Source organism: Diabrotica virgifera, chromosome 8, assembly GCF_917563875.1.
Source record: "Diabrotica virgifera virgifera chromosome 8, PGI_DIABVI_V3a".
NCBI classification, from domain to species: Eukaryota; Metazoa; Arthropoda; class Insecta; order Coleoptera; family Chrysomelidae; genus Diabrotica; species Diabrotica virgifera.
The window spans coordinates 144,920,427-144,941,097 of record NC_065450.1 but is presented as its reverse complement, the minus strand read 5'-3'; the positions used below and the strand labels follow the sequence as shown (position 1 = coordinate 144,941,097).

At 32.8% G+C, this 20,671-nt stretch overlaps 1 protein-coding gene across 3 annotated transcripts in view; it reads left to right on the top strand.

Annotated features, from left to right (window-relative positions):
- LOC126889352 (polyadenylate-binding protein 2) overlaps positions 1–20,671 on the top strand; it is a 69,500-nt gene that overhangs the window by 33,625 nt on the left and 15,204 nt on the right. The window lies entirely within an intron of this gene.

Sequence of the window (20,671 nt, the reverse complement as noted above, 5' to 3'; positions counted from 1 at the left end):
GAAATTACAGAAAGTTTTATCTTGTTTGATTTTTTCCGAAGTGAAAATCTAAATGCACTCCCCTACTGGATAATCAACTTGAACTGTAACATATACATTTTTATTCAGTTGCAATGCCAAGGCAAGACTGTCTTATTTTTCACTTAGTTCAGAGAGCGCAAACCAGCACTCTAAATCGACGATTTTCGCCTCTTATTAGAGGCATCATCAGAGAGGCATAAGTTTGCTTATCTCTGCCCTAAGTGACAATCCTCCGAGGGCTAGTCCTCGCACTGTAACTGACGTTATGGAGTAGGTGCCTAGCGACATCTGTTAAATAAAAGTCAAAAGTTTTTCAACCTAATAAAAATATTTATAACATATATTTAATTGAAAAACTTATTGGACCATTTTCCTGGTGACCCCTCCATGGCTTCTAAAAATTGCAAGCCAGATGGATGCTGCAATGAAGACAAGAGGAATTCTAAAAGTTGCAATTCACAACCCCGTCTGCACAGCTTGGTAAATTCCATCGGAAAATTGACGAAGTTAGTCGATATGAGTAATACTAATAGAAAAATAAAAATGTATACCATTTTTATTGTGAACGGGGTTGTGCATTGCAACTTTTAGAATTCCTCTTGTCTTTATAGGGAACTTGCACATTTTTTTTTATTACATAATAATGTTCAGTTTTGTATAAAAATGAGATTTCCAAAATTTCACGCTTCAAAAACTCATAATAACTTAGAAGTACAAATTTAAAGTCTTCTTTATTTTAAAATAGTTCAAACGACCCGTGACGTCACAGAGTTTAACTTGTGTTCCGTTTATGGTTATATTTACGTATATTCTTCTTCTTCTTCTTTAGATTATTGACCTCCACCTACTTGGGTATTTGGCCAGCTCGTCGTCGGGGAATAAAGGAAAATATTTATATTCTAATGACATTTATCGTATGTCGTTGTAATAATATATACCAGTTTGTTGAGATTGGAGTTTGATACAGTTTTTGAAGGAAAGGAAAGAAGGTTTACTATTGAAAATAAAACCATTTTGTAAAAGTACAAATTTTCTATGAATAGTTCAAACGATCCAAAACACTTTTAACGTCACATAACTGTATTTTTACTGACGTTTATTATGTCTAATTTAAAATTATACAGGGTGTTTCATTGGGAAACGGAAATACTTTAATGGTAAATAGAGGTCACCGAGCCGGTTCTAGATATACTACATTTTTTGCCTACCGACTTTTATAACCGAGTTACAGGGTGTTTTGTCGATTTTGTCCATTTCTTTCCTAAGCCATAACTTTAGAACCACCCTGTATATTTTTTTGATATTTGGTACACATATGTCTCATTCAAAACCCAAACGACCGACATACTAACCATAAGAAAAAACCAGGTCCGGATTAACAAAAAATTATAAAGTAATTATGACCTTAAAACAACACCCGTTATATTCAAATTTTTAAAATCTGTGCATATTTGAAAATAGCGCAAAAAAGTAAGTTTATTGGTCTGCTTTAATTTTTCGGCCAGACAATTTTATGACTAATTTTGAAATTATATTGAATTTTTTAAGAACTTTAACATTAAAAAGCAGATATTATTAACTTTTAGTTATAAATTATTAAAGTTAATGAATAAATATTTATTTTAAAAATAATCAATACTTATTTACCACATTGGAACGACCCAATTACTCATGACAAGAAATATCCAGGTCCGGATTAACAAAAAAATATAAAGTAATTGTGACCTGGAAACAACACCCTGTATATTGAAATTTTGAAAATTTCTCTGCGTATTTTAAAAGAACATAAAAACTGTATTAAAAGGTGCATGTCAAATTTTTGTGCAGATAATTTAATTACGGCAATTATGAAATCATATTGATTAATTCTGTCAAGGTCACAAGAAGAAATCTGCCAGAAAAATGAAGAACAATCCCAATGTAATTAGAAAATAGATTCGAAATATTTTAAAACGAACAAGGAAATGCATCGAACAAAATTTTGAGCAATTTTTATATTTCAAATATTTTTAATTTATGTTAAATTGTTGAATTGTTTAAACGAATTTTTTTTTATTAGATATAGCTGTTTTTTAATTCTTTACTAAATCAATAAAATATTCCAATTCTCGCAATTCTAATTTTTAATGATGTGCATACAGCTGTACAAATCCAGAGAATCCATGAAGCCAACGTAGTAAATAAGTATTAAGTATTTTTAAAATAAGTATGGATTCATCAACATTAAATTATTAAAAGTTAATAATACCTGGTTTTTAATCTCAGCGTTCTTTAAAATTTCAATATAATTTCAATTAAATCAACGGCGAAAGAATTAAAATGAACGTTTAATCACAGTTTTTATGCTCTTTTAAAATGCGCAGACAAATTTTCAAAATTTCAATATACAGGGTGTTGGTTCAAGGTCACAATTACTTTATATTTTTTTGTTAATCCGGACCTGGATTTTTCTTGTCATTAGTAATTGGGTGGTTCCAATGTGGTAAATAAGTATTGAATATTTTTGAAATGAGTATTTATTCATTAACTTTAATAATTTATAACTAAACGTTAATAATACCTGCTTTTTAATGTCAGAGTTCTTAAAAAATTCAATATAATTTCAAAATTAAAGTCATAAAATTGTCTGGCCGAAAAATTGAAGCGAACTATTAAACTTACTTTTTTGTATTCTTTTCAAACATGCAAACAGATTTTCAAAATTTGAATATACAGGGTGTTGTTTTAAGGTCACAATTACTTTATAATTTTTTGTTAATCCGGACGTGGATTTTTCTTATGGTTAGTATGTCGATCGTTTGGGTTTTGAATGAGACATATTTGTACCAAATATCAAAAAAATATACAGGGTGGTTGTAAAGTTATGGTTTAGGAAAGAAATTGGCAAAATCGATAAAACACCCTGTAACTCGGTTATAAAAGTCGGTAGGGCAGAAAATGTAGTATATCTAGAACCGGCTCGGTGACCTCTATTCACCGTTAAAGTATTTCCGTTTCCCAATGAAACACCCTGTATATACAATAGGGAACTTGCATAAAATTTTAAATTCGAAAAAAATGGTATAAATCACAGCAGAACATAATTTAGAACCTGTATCAAAAATAAAAAAGTTTTGTTTGTCTTTCGTTTGGCCCCTAAAGACGACTAAAAATTCAACTTATACCAGCCACCCCAAAACGCGTCGTGACGTCACAGGGTTGTATGTTTACATTCTACACCAATTGTATATTTATATAATTTTAAATTAGACATTATAAACGTCAGTAAAAAATACAGTTGTGCCGTTACAAATGTTTTTGATCGTTTGAACTATTCATACAAAATTTGCACTTTTACAAAATGGTTTTATTTTCAATAGTAAACCTCCTTTCCTTCAAAAACTATATCAAACTGCAATCTCAACAAACTGGTATATTTTATTACAATGACATACGATAAATGTCATTAGAATATAAATATTTTTCCTTTATTCCCAGACGACGATCTGGCTAAATACCCAAGTAGGTGGAGGCCAATAAACTAAAGAAGAAGAAGAAGAACATACGTAAATATAACCGTAAACTGAACCACATAGTCAAACTCTGTGACGTCACGGGTCGTTTGAAGTATTTTAAGATAAAGAAGACTTTAAATTTGTACTTCTAAGTTATTATGAGTTTTTGAAGCGTGGAATTTTGGAAATCTCATTTTTATACAAAACTGAACATTATTATGCAATAAAAAAAATGTGCAAGTTCCCTAATGGTGTAGAATGTAAACATACAACCCCGTGACGTCACGACGCGTTTTGGGGTGGCTGGTATAAGTTGAATTTTTAGTCGTCTTTAGGGGCCAAACGAAAGATAAACAAAAACTTTTTTATCTTTGATACAGGTTCTAAATTATGTTCTGTTGTGATTTATACCATTTTTTTCGAATTTAAAATTTTATGCAAGTTCCCTATTGCAGCATCCATCTGGCTTGTAATTTTTAGAAGCCATGAAGGTGTCACCAGGAAAATGGTCCAATAAGTTTTTCAATTAAATATCTTTTAAAAATATTTTTAAATATTTTTATTAGGTTGAAAAACTTTGACTTTTATTTTAGTGCAGTCACTAAAGGTTTTCACCTCCGATTTCGTTGAACCTCCATCGATTTTCATGAAAATTGGTGAGTAATTAGAGGATAACTCAAGGAACAAAGGTGACATAATGCCATTTTGCGCTTTTACCCTGGGGGTGGATGCCACCCCTTCTCGGGGGTGAAAATTATTTTATTAAAAATAATACCATAAGTCGATAACGGGACAAATTATAAACAAAACTTGTTATATAAAGTTATTAAAATAAATCAACACTTTTTGAGTTATTAAAGACCAAAGATTTTATTTTTTCGTAAAAAAATGCATGTTTTAAATCGGTTTTTCACGTATAAATCAAAACTATAAGCTTTTACAAAAAGTTATTATTACTGAAATTGAAGATAATAAAAAATTGAATACATTCCTCACATAAAGAACTAAACTAATGTTAGTTCAAAGTGAGTTATTGGCAATTGAATGTGTATTTTTTTCGACGAGTACTCAAATCTAAGTATGCAAGCTTAAATAACGGGAAAACGATGCAATGCATAAAATATTCCTGCTAAACATTTCCAAAGTACTTCGGAATACCTATCAAATGAGCTTCAGAACAAGGTAATAGCGTTAGAATTAAGCAAGTTATAATGAAAATAAAAGAACCGTTTCGAATTTTTTAGGAAAAAGTGAAAAATAAAGCATACGCCATAACTTCATATTTACAATAACTTCTTTATATTAGCATAAGTAATATTTTCGATAATTTTGACCGGTTTAGAATGCATATTTTTGAAAAAAGATATAATTTAAAAAATCATAATTTTTAAAATTATTGTAATTCTCATATTCTTTTGATAATAACTCCAAAAATACTCAATAATATACGTAAAAAATTATATATAACCAAATTGTAGTTTTTTCTATGCCAAATATTTTACCTGTTTTACTATTTCTATGCGATAAAAAATAACCGAGATAGAAACGTTTAAATCTTAAATTTTGCTGTGGGAACCATGCAACCGGGGTCATTTAACCTTTTATTTTTTAAAAAGTAAGGGGTTTAAAAATTAGGTTTAACGTGTTTAAATAGAACTTGGAATTGACTTTCAAACAGTTTTTAGTAAACCTGATATCTTAAACACGAACGGAGTTATTAAAAAAAACAATAACATTTTTTGGAAAAATTATTAAAAGAAATTTTGAAAAAATTTTGGAGCATAAATTTTAACGCTATCAACATGTTCGGGGGCTCATTTAATAGATTTTTTTAAGTACTTTGACAAATGTTAAATAAGTTTATGTTATAAAATGCATCAATTTTCCGTTATTTCAGCTTGAATACTTACAGTTTTTTACTTGCTGAAAAAAATATACATTCAATTACCTATAACTCACTTTTATTTAACACTAAAAGGTTTTTGTAGTAAGGGGTTTATTTCATTTTTTATTAGCTTCAATTTTGATAATAAAAACTTTTTTGTAAAAACTTACACTTTTGAGTTATTGATGAAAAATTGGATAAAAACATGCATTTTTCTCAAGAAAAATTAAAATCTTTGATTTTTAATAACTCAAAAAGTTTTGATTTATTTTAATAACTTTATATAACAAATTTTGCTTGAAATTTGTCCCTCTATCGAATTATGGGGTTATTTTTAATAAAATAATTTTCACCCCCGAGAAGGGGTGGCATCCACCCCCGGGGTAAAAGCGCAAGTTGGCACTATGTCACCTTTGTTCCTTGCGATATCCTCTAACCACTCACCAATTTTCATGCAAATCGATGGAGGTTCAACGAAATCGGAGGTAATAGCTCATATCCACCTTCAGTGACTCCACTATTTAGCAGATGTCGCTAGGCACCTACTCCATAACGTCAGTTGGAAGATCGTCACTTGGGGCAGAGAGAGCAAACCTATGCCTCCCTGATGATGCCTCTATTAAGAGGCGAAAATCGTCGATTTAGAGTGCTGGTTTGCGCTCTCTGAACTAAGTGAAGATTAAGACAGTTTTGCCTTCGTATTACAATTGAATAAAAATGGTATACATTTTTATTTTTCTACTAGTATTACTCCTATCGAGTAGCTTGGTCCATTTTCCTTTGGAATTTACCAAGCTGTGCAGACGGGGTTGTGAATTGCAACTTTTAGAATTCCCTCTTGTCTTCATTGCAGCATCCATCTCGCTTGCAATTTGTAGAAGCCATGGAGGTGTCAGCAGGAAAATGGTCCAATAAGTTTTTCAATTAAATATCTTTCAAAAATATTTTTAAATATTTCTGTGAGGTTGAAAAACTTTCGACTTTTATTTTTTTTTCTATTTGCTATTCGCTAAAAAGGATGAAAAATAACAAAGCAACTGGCCCTAGAGACATATGTACCTGCAGAACTGCGAAACTCACGGCTCTTCGGCCTTAATACAAGAACTAAAACAAATATTTAATAAATGCTACGAAGGATTGGAAAATAGGTTACTGAAGCTATCTGGTGATAGAGGGAAACAAAAAAGACTCCAATAGTGGGATATGCATATGCATTACACCTTCTGTGGGTAGGTTGTATGGGATAATTATTAAAGAAAGGATGGAGGAACAGCTGTGAACTTCAGAAGCACAGAGTAGTTTTCGTCCCCGTAGCTCATGTATTGATAATATACACTCGCGTTCATAAAATCCGGGCCATCTTGAAAATTACCGACATTTAATTTTTAACGAGGTTTGTGGTAAATAGAATTCCAATAGTGCCGATTTCGGGAAAAAGTGCACACGTGCCAAAATGAACGGTATCTGTAACTGCCGCTTGTTTTAAATGTCCCATTTGTGTTTCGACATTAGTGTTTATTAGTGCCATTATTAGTGTTTATTTATTGTTTATTTTTTGCCAAAAATGCTTTTGACTGTTGTTGAAACGGCACGAATTATTGCGCTTGTGGAAGTTGGTCACGCTCAACGGCAAGTCGCAAGAACTGTTGCCGTAAGCCTTTCTACGGTTCAACGAGTGCTTCAACGCTTTCAGGAGACAGATTTGCTAACCAGACGACCTGGCTCTGGACGAAGAAGAACGGCCACGGCACAAGATGACAGTTTCCTTGTGTTGCAGGCTTTACGAAACCGGACCTCAACTGCGGTTGTGCATCGAAATCGTCTACAGCAAGTAAGAAATTGCAACATTAGCGCTGCAACAGTCACGAGAAGACTTCGCTCTTCTGGACTATCTTCTCGGGTAATGGCTACAGGACCGCCACTTCGTCGGGCGGATCGAGTTGTACGACTAGCTTTTGCTCGACAATACGGGCATTGGAGAATTAACGACTGGAGCAAAGTGTTATTCTTATATTTATCCCGTTTTTGGATCCGATGGACGTGTAAGAGTTTGGCGAAGAACCGGTGAACGATTTTCACAAGCTTGCATTGCTCCACGAATGCCATTGGGTGGCCATGGCTTGGGGAGGTATGTCTTCCGACTTCCGCACAGAATTACCCTTTGTCGAAAATGGGTCGTTAACTACACGAATGTTCATTACGGAGATTCTGGAGGAACATGTTATGCCCGCTATGGCAGGGTTTGCTGAAGATGCCGTTTTTATGCAGGACAATGCGCGACCGTACGCTGCCAGGATCAGTATGCAATACTTCGACGAGGTTGAAATTATGAGGTTATGAGGCCAGCTAGGTCTCCCGGACCTTAATCCCATCGAACATCTCTGGGACGATTTGAAAAAACGTATTCAAACTCATACACCTCCACCTAACAACGCAAAGGAGGTTAAGGATCTGTTAGTGAGAGTGGAATAACATATCACAACATGTAGTCCGGAGTAAAATTGAGAGTATGTCCCGTCGCATATACGCTGTGAGCTCGTACGTACAGGGGATATTTACAAATTCGCGAGCGCTAGTAGTGACAAGTCTGTAAACCTTTACCGGAAATTTGACATAAATGTCAAAGTGATTAATTTAAAATTAAAATTAAAAACATTAATTATAAAAAATATTAGTTGGTCAAAGCTGTGGTATATATTTTTAACTTAAATATACTTACGTTTTAAATACTGAATTTAAGTTTTTTTAATGTTCCGTAATATGTAATTATAAATTAATCTATCAATCTTAGTGACATCTACACGATAATTGTGAAAGTATCCGAAGTAAGAAATTCATATTTTATCAATAGAACGTCAAAATGATTAGCAAAATCTTAAAAAAATCGATTACAATTTAATTACTTTTTTGCGTTGTAAATATTAAGCGATAACAATTAAATAATAAATTTAAAAATTACCGGTGAAAGTTGAATTAGTAACCGCTAGGAGCGACACCAGTGAAGCTCAGAACGTATACGTTGATTTTAAATAATTAGCCGGCCAAAAGTCAAATTTCAAAAGTGACGTTAAAAATTCAAGACACGTCCTAGAGACACCTGATGGTTTGTCTTAACAAAAACTTACTATCCCCACTCCAGAACTATTCACCGCTCACGTGTGCACGTGCGAATGCGCGTGCATGTAGCTGTTCGTTAATTTTTGTTCTCTTAGCTTAATAGTAAACTTTTTAAAAATTGTGACATTTTGCAATATTCACCTTATTTTTCAAAGTGATTGTGATGGAATTGAATAATTTAGGTAAGAATGAATATTTCTTGAAATATTTTAAGAAAGTTTACTATTATTTTATATTATTTTTAGAGAGTCAAAAGCAAGCCGTTTTATAGTGACATTTTTGTTTAATTTTTATGTTTATAAGACATTTAGTTATATTATCGATCGAGCAATAATATTTATTTTATAGCATACTGCATATATTTGGCTAATTAATGGCATACAATTTAGCTGCGGATAGCTGCGGATGCCAGAAATACAGGGGTTTTTAATTTTGCTATATAGGATGACGTCACAAAAATAAAAGTACCTACATATTTGTTTTAAATATAATAATTGCGATTTTTTTTGTTTTAACTACATCTGGTGACTGCTCTGACCTAAAAACTTTGGCCTTTACTTTGTAAATATCCTAATCTCCTAATTTAGAGGACAAATTAAAATATTTGGAAATTAACTTATTGAACTAATATATCTGATAATTTAATCAATTTAAAACAAAGATTTCGAGATTTTAAAACGGCGATGATAGAGAAATGGTTAAAGACTTACGAAAAGATGCGGTATTTCTACAAGCAAATAAAGATTGGTTAAATGGAACTTTTAAAACTTGTAGAAAACAAATAAATGGAACCAGGTCGGCTTCCTAAATTATTTGAGGACACCAGTGAAAGGATGAAAAGAAGAAAAACAGAAGAAATACGTTCTTTGCTTGATGGTGAAGCTATCGTTCATGCAACACAGACAATACAGGCTCGTGAAAAAAGGAATGCTTCAAAAATACAAAAAGAGATCCTAGCTAGTGCAAGGAAATACATAGTTGGTTAAAGGAAATTAAACTTCTTTTAACTTCTGACCAGCTATTAACAATTTTAAGAAGCAAGAAACGTGTAGAGAAAAGGATCAAACCACGGTCATTTTGTTCTGAAACGATTAAAATGCTGTTACTTACCGGGTGACCCCAAATACTGAGTCCGATTTGTTAGATACCGACTGAGGTATAAGTAAAAACTTGCATATTTTGTATTAATTTTAAATTTTGATTTTTTTTGTGAAAAGTACAAGTCAATTTTTAAAAAACAATTCTTTGATTTGTACCAGTTTTAGTAGAAATATGTTGTAAAATAATTTTGGCCACGTAAATCCATTAAATCGACCTATGTGGCGTCGTCTGCAAGAAGTTATTAGAGCAAGGGAGGCAATACACGATATTGGCTATTTCACTGATGTTTTACCATATTCTGTATTTTCCATTTTTTTTTCATATGTCTGTTTTATCAACAATTTGGTTTGTTTTCTGCTCTTTCAATAAAAACAATGAAAAACCGTTTTTTTTTTCAAAACAAACATTGATGACAAATATAAAATACATTAGACAAAAAAAAAAAAGGTTATTACTGTACCAGAGGCAAAAATATTTAAGAAACTTTATTAACAATTTGGTTTGTTTTCTGAATTTTCAATAAAAACAATAACCGTTTTTTTTTCAAAACTAACTTTGATGACAAATAAAAAATACATTAGACGAAGAAAAAGGTTATTACTGTACCAGAGGCAAAAATTTTCAAGAAACTTAAAATTTTCAAGGTGACCCGGATTTTTGATCGTGAGTGTATTTTCTGTAAAACAACTCATAAAAAAAAACAATAGCATTCAACGCTGAATTACACGGAGTGGATAATAACTACGTAAATGCAGTCAAATCACTTTACGAAGACAATAAATGTAGTATTAAAGTTGGACAAAACTACTCAGAACCGTTTAAAGTTTAAAGTCGATAAAGGACTTCGACAAGGATGCTGCCTGTCGCCAACTTTATTTAAAACTTTAAATAGATGAAATCCTAAAAAACTGGAACAATAAATGTGGATAGATGGGAGTAAAAAATGAACGACAACTATATCCATCTAGTTATGTCTAAATAAAATGTCTTGAAGGGTCTCGAGACGAGAAGAAGCAACTGACCCTGTCTTATTCCTACCTTAACTCCTGAATAAAATAATTGCAATTGTAACAACCACCTTTACGGTAACATTTCCTTATCTTTCTTATTTTGTGACTGACTGAGTGGCGGCAGACCATACAAAAAAAAAACTATATCCATAGCTTTTTGTTTGCCGATGATCAAATAATATTTTAGAAAAAGCTAAAAGCGACATCGTCTACATGATAGACGGTAGACGAAGAATTTTGAAGGTGGGGTTTTAAAATTAATTATGATAAAACGCAATACATGGCATGGTCATTGGAAATACCGCAGAAGACCTGCGGTATATGATAAAATAACAACTCCACAAAACAAATGAATCAAATACTTGAGGGTAACTTTCACAAATACAGGATCAGATGAAACAATAAAATAAAGAAAATACACTAATTCGACAATTACAATTCTATGAAGCGACGATATTACAAGCAAAACTAAACAAATCTTTAAGCCAATAGTGCAAAGCTGCTCACTGAATGGCTCATAGCCGGGGGTGACAAATAAAAGAACGGCACACAGAATGAATGCAATGGAAATAATGTTTTGGAGAATGGACAAACCTAGAAATGAACGCGTTAGAGGACTAGTGAATGTGAAGGAGACACTAAATGATAAAATAGAAAAACGAAAATTACTCAGGTATGAACATAGACGAAGAATGGACGAGACAAGAATACCACTAAGAACTTAGAAATGGAAATCAAATAGAAGGAGGAAAATATGACTTCCTATATTACAGTGGAACGGACAAATAAAAACAGCAACAGAAGACAGAGACCGCTGAAGAAGATATACGACAAGAAATGGGCATTAATATTTGTGACAATGACAAGTGTTCAAAGTGCATTCTATAATCCTCCTTCCTTTAATTAAAATATAGATGTTGTCAATATGCTATTCATGCCTATTCTGTAACTCATTTCGATGATAGAAATAAGTAAAATCGAATAGAAGTGGCCAAGTCGAATAGAAATAGTCCAAATCGGTATTCTATAACTACTTCGGAATCTCTACAATAGTAATAGTGAATAGAAATCACTTCGACAGCATATACTCTGTCGAAATAAGATTTCGACAGATTTTCGTTTTTTATATCTACTAAAAATAATTGATTACTATTTATTTATAATTATTTATAGTATTGGTACATTTTTGTAGCTGCTTAATTTTTACTCTGTGGTGTTGTTTGTTTAGAGAATTATATATTTAATTTAGACATGTTGTACGAGTATGCATGGAACCTAACCTTATTTATTTGCTATTTGGCATCTGAATGTTTGCCAGTCACAGTGTTGCCATACTTTTTTTGTTTATTTCTTGTACAATTTCAATCAATGGTATAATGTACAAGAATAGCATACGATAGACTTCTTATGTGTTGATTGATAAATATATTATATTTTATCAATCAATATTTTATGACTTGATTATTTATCAATCAACGCTCACAGTCTGAACAAATTATAGAAAAGAGGCCATTTTTGGAAAAAGTTATTTAGCAGTTATTTCAGCTGGAATCAAATCTTAAAGATTGCATATTATTAGTAGTATCGATTTTAAATAATTTATTAATAATAATTAATAACATCAATTTAAATTATCTTTGATTTAAAAGTGTGTATACATCTTATCTTCATTCATCTTTTTTATACAGTGATGAGCGCGCTAATAACCGGCAAAATAGCACAAAAGATGGAAAACGTATTAAGTTCTGAGATAAAAAGAAATGAAACTAGTCGAGCTGGGACATTTAGCGATATTAACCTATAAATTTACATTATATTGACTGTTTCCCACCTTTACACGTATCAGAGGAGTATGTCAATTAAAACTGTCACTGTGACAGTGGTAGTTTCCAAACTCGTACGATACGTCTAAAGGTGGGAAACAATCCATATAATGTAAATGTATAGGTTAACATCGCTAAGTTTCCCAGCTCGACTAGTTTCAATTCTTTTTATCTCACAACTTAATACGTTTTCCATCTTTTGTGCTATTTTGCCGGTTATTAGAGAGCTCATTACTGTATTATGTATATCAATTTATCTTCTTTTTTATATCAATTTTAATTAACTTTGATTTAAAACCATTTATGCTCTTTTGAGCTTTTTGTATCCAGTATTTACACTAATATTTTATTATTTATTTTTCAAAACTTTTCTTTTTTGGTGTTTCAAAACTATTTTTTAAATGTAACTTTATGTAATGGGATAGCATGAAAAAATTGAGGATATGGCAACGGTGTCATATTTCAAATAGACCGCGATAGTCGTGACGTCAAAACGTCAAAAAAAGTTTTCCAAACACGTTGTGTCTAGGTACACGCTAAAATGTACGCAAATAAAGAAGTTAAACTTCATCAAGCTAGTGACTATTTAGCGTGGGCAGTGACTGTATATTTTGATACACGCTATTTTGATATGTTTAGTGTTTGTTTGATAGAAAAATATTTGTTATGACCTTTAATTCTACCCATTCTACCTAACTTTTTTATTTGCGTACACGTTAGCGTATATCCTAGACACAGCGTGTTTGGAAAAATTTTGACGTTTTGACGTCACACTATCACGGTCCATTTAGATCCAGTAACAAACAGGTCACAGAACACTCATTTCGCTTATCAATGCGGGGTTGCCACCACCTGAGCGCGTGAAATAGAAGTTACTGATTTCGATTTACCCTGATTACGATGTGAGTTACAGAATGCCAATCCAAACACAAAATTGACGCGATAGATATCAAACACTCCGATTTCGGGTAATTACGATTTGACTTGGTCATCTCTATTCGATTTGTTAAAAGTTACAGAATAGGGCTGATTAAAATATATAGTCACCACTCTCTTGGTTATTCGTTCTATCTACAATTCCAAGTAAGTCCCGAGTCTTTATAAACTTTAGGTACTTTACTTCACTCACCAGATGTATATTTGTACCATTCACGTTTAGAGGGTCTACTCCTTCTAAATGCCTCCTTGTGGTAAATTTCATGATTGGACTTCTGGAATTTTATATGAATTCTATTTCTGATTGTGCCATTAAAGTCATGTGATCAATCAATCAATCAATATTCTTTATTTCATCTGACTTTTACAAGTATTGAAATGCGTCAAATACAATCTATGAGTAAAGACTATAAGCATTTACATAAAAACAGTTAACATAAAAACCTATAAAATATACACAAAAACATACAAATTGTTAAAAAGGTGCCTGCAAGTATTCCTCTAACGAATAGAAAGTGTTTACCAAAAGTAAGTCCTTAACTGTTCTCTTAAATACATAAATATTTGACTCTTTAACATAATTAGGTAATTTATTATACAAACGAACGAATGTTGGGTAAGGACCCTTGCCTACAACGGTCAAGTGGCGAAGAGGGGTCACCAAATCATTTCTGTAATGAAAATTGTAGCCACTCGTTAAGGAAACATCATTTCTGCAAATAAAATTGCCTCTATGTGACTTTACATAAACAACACAACTGAAAATATACAGCGAAATTACAGTTAAAATATTTAATTGTTTAAAAACTGGTCTACAGGAATCCAAGCGCCTTCTAAACGTCATGGTACGAATAATTTTTTTTTGAAGAACGAGCACCTCATTAATTCGTGAGCAATTTCCCCAACAAACTAAGCAATATTGCAAAATTGTCTGTACATGAGCAAAATAGTAAAGTTTTAAGATATCTAGGGAGACAAAATTCCTAAGTTGCCATAGAACACAACAGTGCACAGACAATCTTCCCACTACATAATCAACGTGAGAGCTCTAAGACAAATTAGAATCCAAGTAAACACCTAACAACTTAGTGGAGTGGCTATTTACCACTGACCCATTGTCAAGTTTTACTAATGGACTCATCTGCATAGTAGAAGGTGAAAAGGTTACCATATTGGTCTTTGATCCATTTAAGATTAGGGCATTATTTAAACAGTAATGAGTCATACTTTTCACAAGACAGTTTGCTTTTTGTACTACATGAAAAAAATTATTGGAATTTAGTGTAACTGTGGTATCGTCAGCAAATTGAGTGACATAACAGCCCGATTGCTGTTCCATGTTTTCTACTCGAACGCTTATTGCATCAGAAAAATTATCTAATGAATGGGGAACCAAACATGTTGAGCTATCGTTTATCAGTTGATTTAAATCATTGACGAAAATCAAAAATAAAAGAGGGCCAATGATAACTTCCCTGTGGAACTCCGGAGAGGACACTTTCTTCTGAAGAAAATATTATATTTCCATTCACATTGACCTTAACTTTTTGAAACCTATTCGATAAAATGGTGTGGATCCACTTTAACGCAGTTCCTCTAACACCACTATGATAAAGTTTTTCCAGCAGTATTGGATGATTTACAGTTTCAAAAGCTCGTGCTAAGTCAAAAAACAAACAGATAACTTTATTACCCTTATCAAAGTTCGATAAAATATGATTGCACAGCGCTAGTAGTGCATCTTGCACACTTATACCTTCACGGAAACCAAATTGAGACGTTTGTATAATGTTGTGCTTGTTAATATACGAGAGGAGACGTGTATGAAATGCCTTCTCATATATTTTTGAAAACACAGATAAAAGTGATAGGCCTCGATAGTTATCAAATTTTGATTTGTCACCTTTTTTATGTACAGGCACAACTAAAGCAGTATTTAGAATTTGAGGAAAAATCCCTTCCTGAAATGAAAGGTTTACTAGAAATGTTAATTGGTTATATATGTTATAAGATACATGTGTTAACATAGAATACGGGATCTCATCCAGTCCAGCCGAGGATTTTTTTGAGATGTCTTTAATTATACTTTTTATTTCTTCATCACTAACAGGATAAAGGAAAAGGGAGTGTATAGGCGAAGAAAGATTCTTAGGATTATAGTCAGGTGAAGTTTGACTGATTAAATTTTTTACGGAATTCGAAAAATGTTGACTGAAAGATTCTGCTATGTCATGAGGGTCATCCACAGAAATTCCCAAATTATTTTTAAATTTACTTGGGTATTTAGAAGAGTTTCGATTTTTACCTCCGACAGTGTTTCGATGTATGATGCGCCAATCCTCAGCCGTACTATTCTGCGCATTTATCATTTTATTATTAAAATAAGTTTGCTTGGCTAACTTAACTTTGTATTCATGAATTTTTTAAAGAATGTTATACCGTATTCTGAGCTCATGACTTTCTGAATATTTTATAGATCTGAAAATGTCTCTAATAAAATCTCCCTCATTTATTAAGTTAGAAGTCAACCAGCCCTTATTTTTAGACTGTTTAGAAAATCGTCTAGTATCCACCGTTTGCAAAGGAAATGCTTTATCGAATAGTTCCATAATTTTTTCATAAAATATGCAAAACTTGTTATCCGAAGATAGTTGTGAGTTTAGAAAGCACCAAGATTCCCCAGAGAGTAATTGATTAAAATAATTAATATTAAGAGTGCTATTAAAATCACGTTTATAAACAATATTATCCCCCGAAAAAGAAGCATTAAAGTTGTATTCAACTTTCTATAAAAAATGATCACTCACATCGGTATAAACAACAGAACAAGATAAAAACTTAATATTTACATTGCAGAAAATATTATCAATCACAGTTTTAGAGTCATTATGTATTCTAGTATATTCAAAAATATATATAACCATAAGAGGTAAAAACATTTTTTAATCTTAATGCATCTATATTGTGCACCTTTGGATCAAAATTTATATTGAAGTCACCACAGATGAAAATAATATTATTTTTGTGTAATATTTCTGATAACATTTCGTCCATTTTATTTATGAAAGTTTGTGCCAACAGTTATAATGTTATTTTGATATTCCAAATCAATCAAGGCATACTCAAATATTTTATAATCTTAGCAAGCGAACAGTTTTTAATAGTAAATGCACAACTTACATTTACAAATATTGTGACCCCTCCCCCACCTGAGTCTGAACGATGGAAGAAATCGCTTAACCCTTTGACGACTGTCGGTATGCTGAGATGACCACCTTTATAAACATTTCTTTTAAACTTTCCAGCGGCTATACAGTCATACCAGAGTGTAAAATTGGTTTTCTATATTATATTCTAAGTATCTACCAGTTTAGAATCGATTTTATTGAATAACATTGACTGGATAACATAATTAGTCAAGCAAATATTTGAAGCGGACGTTCAGAGTTGACAGAGCGACAAATTTTAATTGTTTATTTGTTTATTCGATTATAATGAATTAGAAAATATTGCGGGTAAGTGATATTTTTGAAGTCTGTTTCACACTAAGTACTGTTATTTGCATGAATACATTTCAATTTTTTTTGTAGATCACTGTCTTTTACGTGGTATTCTGGCACGACCACAGGGCACTTGCTATATGAATTCTGCAAATATGCAAAACCAAAAGTGGAGCTTCAGGCATTTGGAAAGTATGTCCCAAAACGAGGGTGACGCCTTATTAGATGAAATTCCAAGTGACCAGGAGTCAATTGTCTCTGATATTGAAAGCGTTTTGGGAGATGAATTGGATATTGATGAATTTCGGCGACCAAATAATGAGGATGCCTTTGATATTGGAAATATGGACATAGTGTTTGAAGATCAAATTAACAATCAAGATGAAACAACCAAGACTCCAAATAACCAAGAATCGGAATCGGATAGTGAAGACGATGTACCGCTAGCAGTACGGCTAGCAAAGCGAAATAACTCTATATTTTGGACCCAAAATGAAAGTTATGTAACACGAACAAATCAATTCACTGAAACTATAGGCCCAAACATTCCAAATTCTGCAGAGAGCCCCACAGATGTATTTTTGGAACTATTTCCTGAGAATCTAATTCACCTAATTGTTTTTCAAACCAATTTATATCACGTTCAAAAACATGGCGCGGCGGAGGAAATGGATTTACACCTACCACAGAAGAAGAAGTCAAAACATTTCTTGGGGTAAATTTATTAATGGGTATAAAGAAAATGCCCAGTTACAGAGATTATTGGTCGTCACGTGATGAATTACGAGACCCTTTCATCAGTTCTGCTATGTCACGTAACAGATTCGCTTGGTCACTAGGCAATTTACATCTGGTTGATAATACAGTGCAGCCAAAAAAAACTGATCCCGGATTTGACAAACTTTACAAAGTGCGTCCTCTACTGGCAAAACTCCAGGAAACGTTTCTTGCAGCACTGAATCCACATGAGTTTCAAGCGATTGATGAGTCTATGATACGATTCAAAGGTCGAAGCAGTATCCGACAGTACATGCCCAATAAACCTATAAAACGTGGCTATAAAGTATGGGTTAGAGCAGATTCAAGCCGATTCATGTGCGAGTTCCAGATATATACCGGTAAAGTGGGAAATTCCATCGAAAAAAACTTAGGACAACGAGTCGTACAGGATCTAACAAGGGTCTTAGTAAATAAACACCACCGAGTGTTCTTTGACAACTATTTCAACTCTATTGATCTTCAGAGATCTTTATTGTCGGACGGAATTTACGGGAGTGGAACCGTTCAAAAAATAGAAAGGATTTACCAGAGTTCAAAACCGACAAACAAATGAATCGAGGAGATTCAGATTACCGTATTTCAACAGATGGACTATCTGCGTTGAAATGGATGGATCGCAGAAGTGTGATTCTTTTGGCAAATCACCAAAATCCAGCAACAAACGAAGTTGTAAAGGGAAGACAAAAAGACGCTACTCTGAATGAGGTTTCATGTCCACAAATGGTAGTGCTCTACAACTCACATATGGGATATGTTGACAAATTTGACATGCTGAAAAGTCTTTATGAGGTGAATCGTAAATCACACAAGTGGTGGCATAGAATATTTTTTTATTTTGTGGATACTTGCGTCGTAAACGCATTCATTCTATTTCAGCTTAGAAGCCAATCCAAAAGTATGTCTTTGAAAGAATTCCGACTCTCTGTGAGAGACCTCATTGGAGTTCCAGAACAACTTAAAAGGGGAAGACCATCATCAGAAAAACCTGTGAGTAAATTTAAAAGGCATATTCCCTTGGAACTGCGCCATTCAAAGTCTGCTCATATGCCCCAAAGAACTACTTCTTTGAGATGTGCAAACTGCAGCACCACAGCAAATGTTAGCAGAACACAGTGGAAATGTTCATCTTGCAATGTTGGACTTTGTCTCAAACACGACAAAAATTGTTTTGCAACGTTCCATGCAAAACAATAGGAAGAAAGAAGTGCTACCTGGTTTTTATTTCTCATTAGTTTTTTGTTACGCTATGTTACTGCTGGTATCATGAGAATACCACATCCTGCAGGACATACTTCAGGATCAGCATTGTTTATATTGACTGAATTTGTTTCAAGAATATACTAAAATAAATAAATTTCACAAAAATCTTGTTTTTTTTAACTTAATAAAAATTGGGCTTCAAAGGGTTAATACATAAGAGTCCAAGAACAAATTTAAAATTTCATGTTTATCACACCACACTTCACTAACACAAAATACTTCTGGGTAATTTAGAGACACCGTCAGTTCCTCAAAATATTGAATTTTGTACCTCAAACTTCTAAAATTTAAGTGACAAACCGTCAACTTTTGAGATTGATTTATCCTATTTAAAGTAAAGGCATCTTCACTAAAAAACGCCGCACATATGCACCTTGGGGCCATATGCTAGGGTCCATAGCTATCTCAAAATGTTGGTTATAAATACTCACTTTAAAGGATGAATACTGGTCTGGAAACTTTGACTGCAGAGGGTTACTCATAGCCTCGGGAAAATGGTTCTGTATTAGTTTCAATAAATTTTTGTTAGACATTGATGGGTCTAGCCTATAAACATGCAAGTCCGTATATTTAGGAACACCTTTAAATTGTACACCATTTATTTTTATATCTTCATTATTTACAATCGCGACTTTTCTTCTGGACTTTTTCCGAGAAACAGTTTGCCAATGACTTTCTTCCGACTCAGGTATTATATCTTGGTTTAAACTAATATACTTGTTACATTTTGCAGCAGTTTCAGCTTATAAAATAGCACTGGAAGTTTGTTTTATAGTAATTTGAGATTTTTGAGAACCTTTGGCAACGCTGTTATGGTTTTCTGTATGAATATTTTGTAATTTGTTGCTTTGGGCGCTTTGGGCAAATACTTGTTTATCCTCAGGTTTTTTATCTTCATTGATAAATATGGGATTTCCTTTTTTATTGGGATATAAAAAATTGATTTGGTCTGTTAATACCTTTATTTGTTGATGCAGACCATGAATAATAAGGTCTTTTTATTTAATAATGTAATTAAATATTTTTATATCTACCTTATTGTCAATCGAAACCTGCTGAATAGCATTTACAGTAGGAAAAATGAAAGAATACCCATGAACGAACATATAAAACACGCTGTATTTTCGTGTCACCGTGTCACACAAAAAATTGGCCAGCGTAAGTACATGTAATAATTATTATTACATGTACTTGCGCTGGGCAGTTTTCTTTGCGACACGGTGGCAGGAAAATACAGCGTGTTTTATATGTTCGTTCATGGGTATTCTTTCATTTTTCCGACTGTAGGAAATCATCGTACAATTTAAGGTTAGACATAACCTCTAGTTCACAGCAAACAATGTCACTTTTATTTATGTATTTCACATGATTTAAAGATTTTGCACAACCAGGATGATAAAAACTATTGCATTTTATACAAGTTAAAGCACTTACAACTTTTTTTGAACACTTTAGACACATTTTATTTAATGCAGCATTTTCAACGTGTGTGCTATTCCGCCATGTTGCCAACCATGTTCGTGGTTACTGTTACGGCAACTTATCAGTTGCCGTGATAAGACGAAAAGGTCATCCGTATAGCCATGGATATGATGTCTGAATAGTCTTTGCCTTATCTTCAATTGCAGTTTCAAAGTAATCTAATTGTGCTATTTGCCATGGGGTAAGGGGACAACGCATCCGTAAAGCTTAGGACATAATGTCTGGATACCCTTTGCTTCATAATTGCAACAGGAAAAGTCAA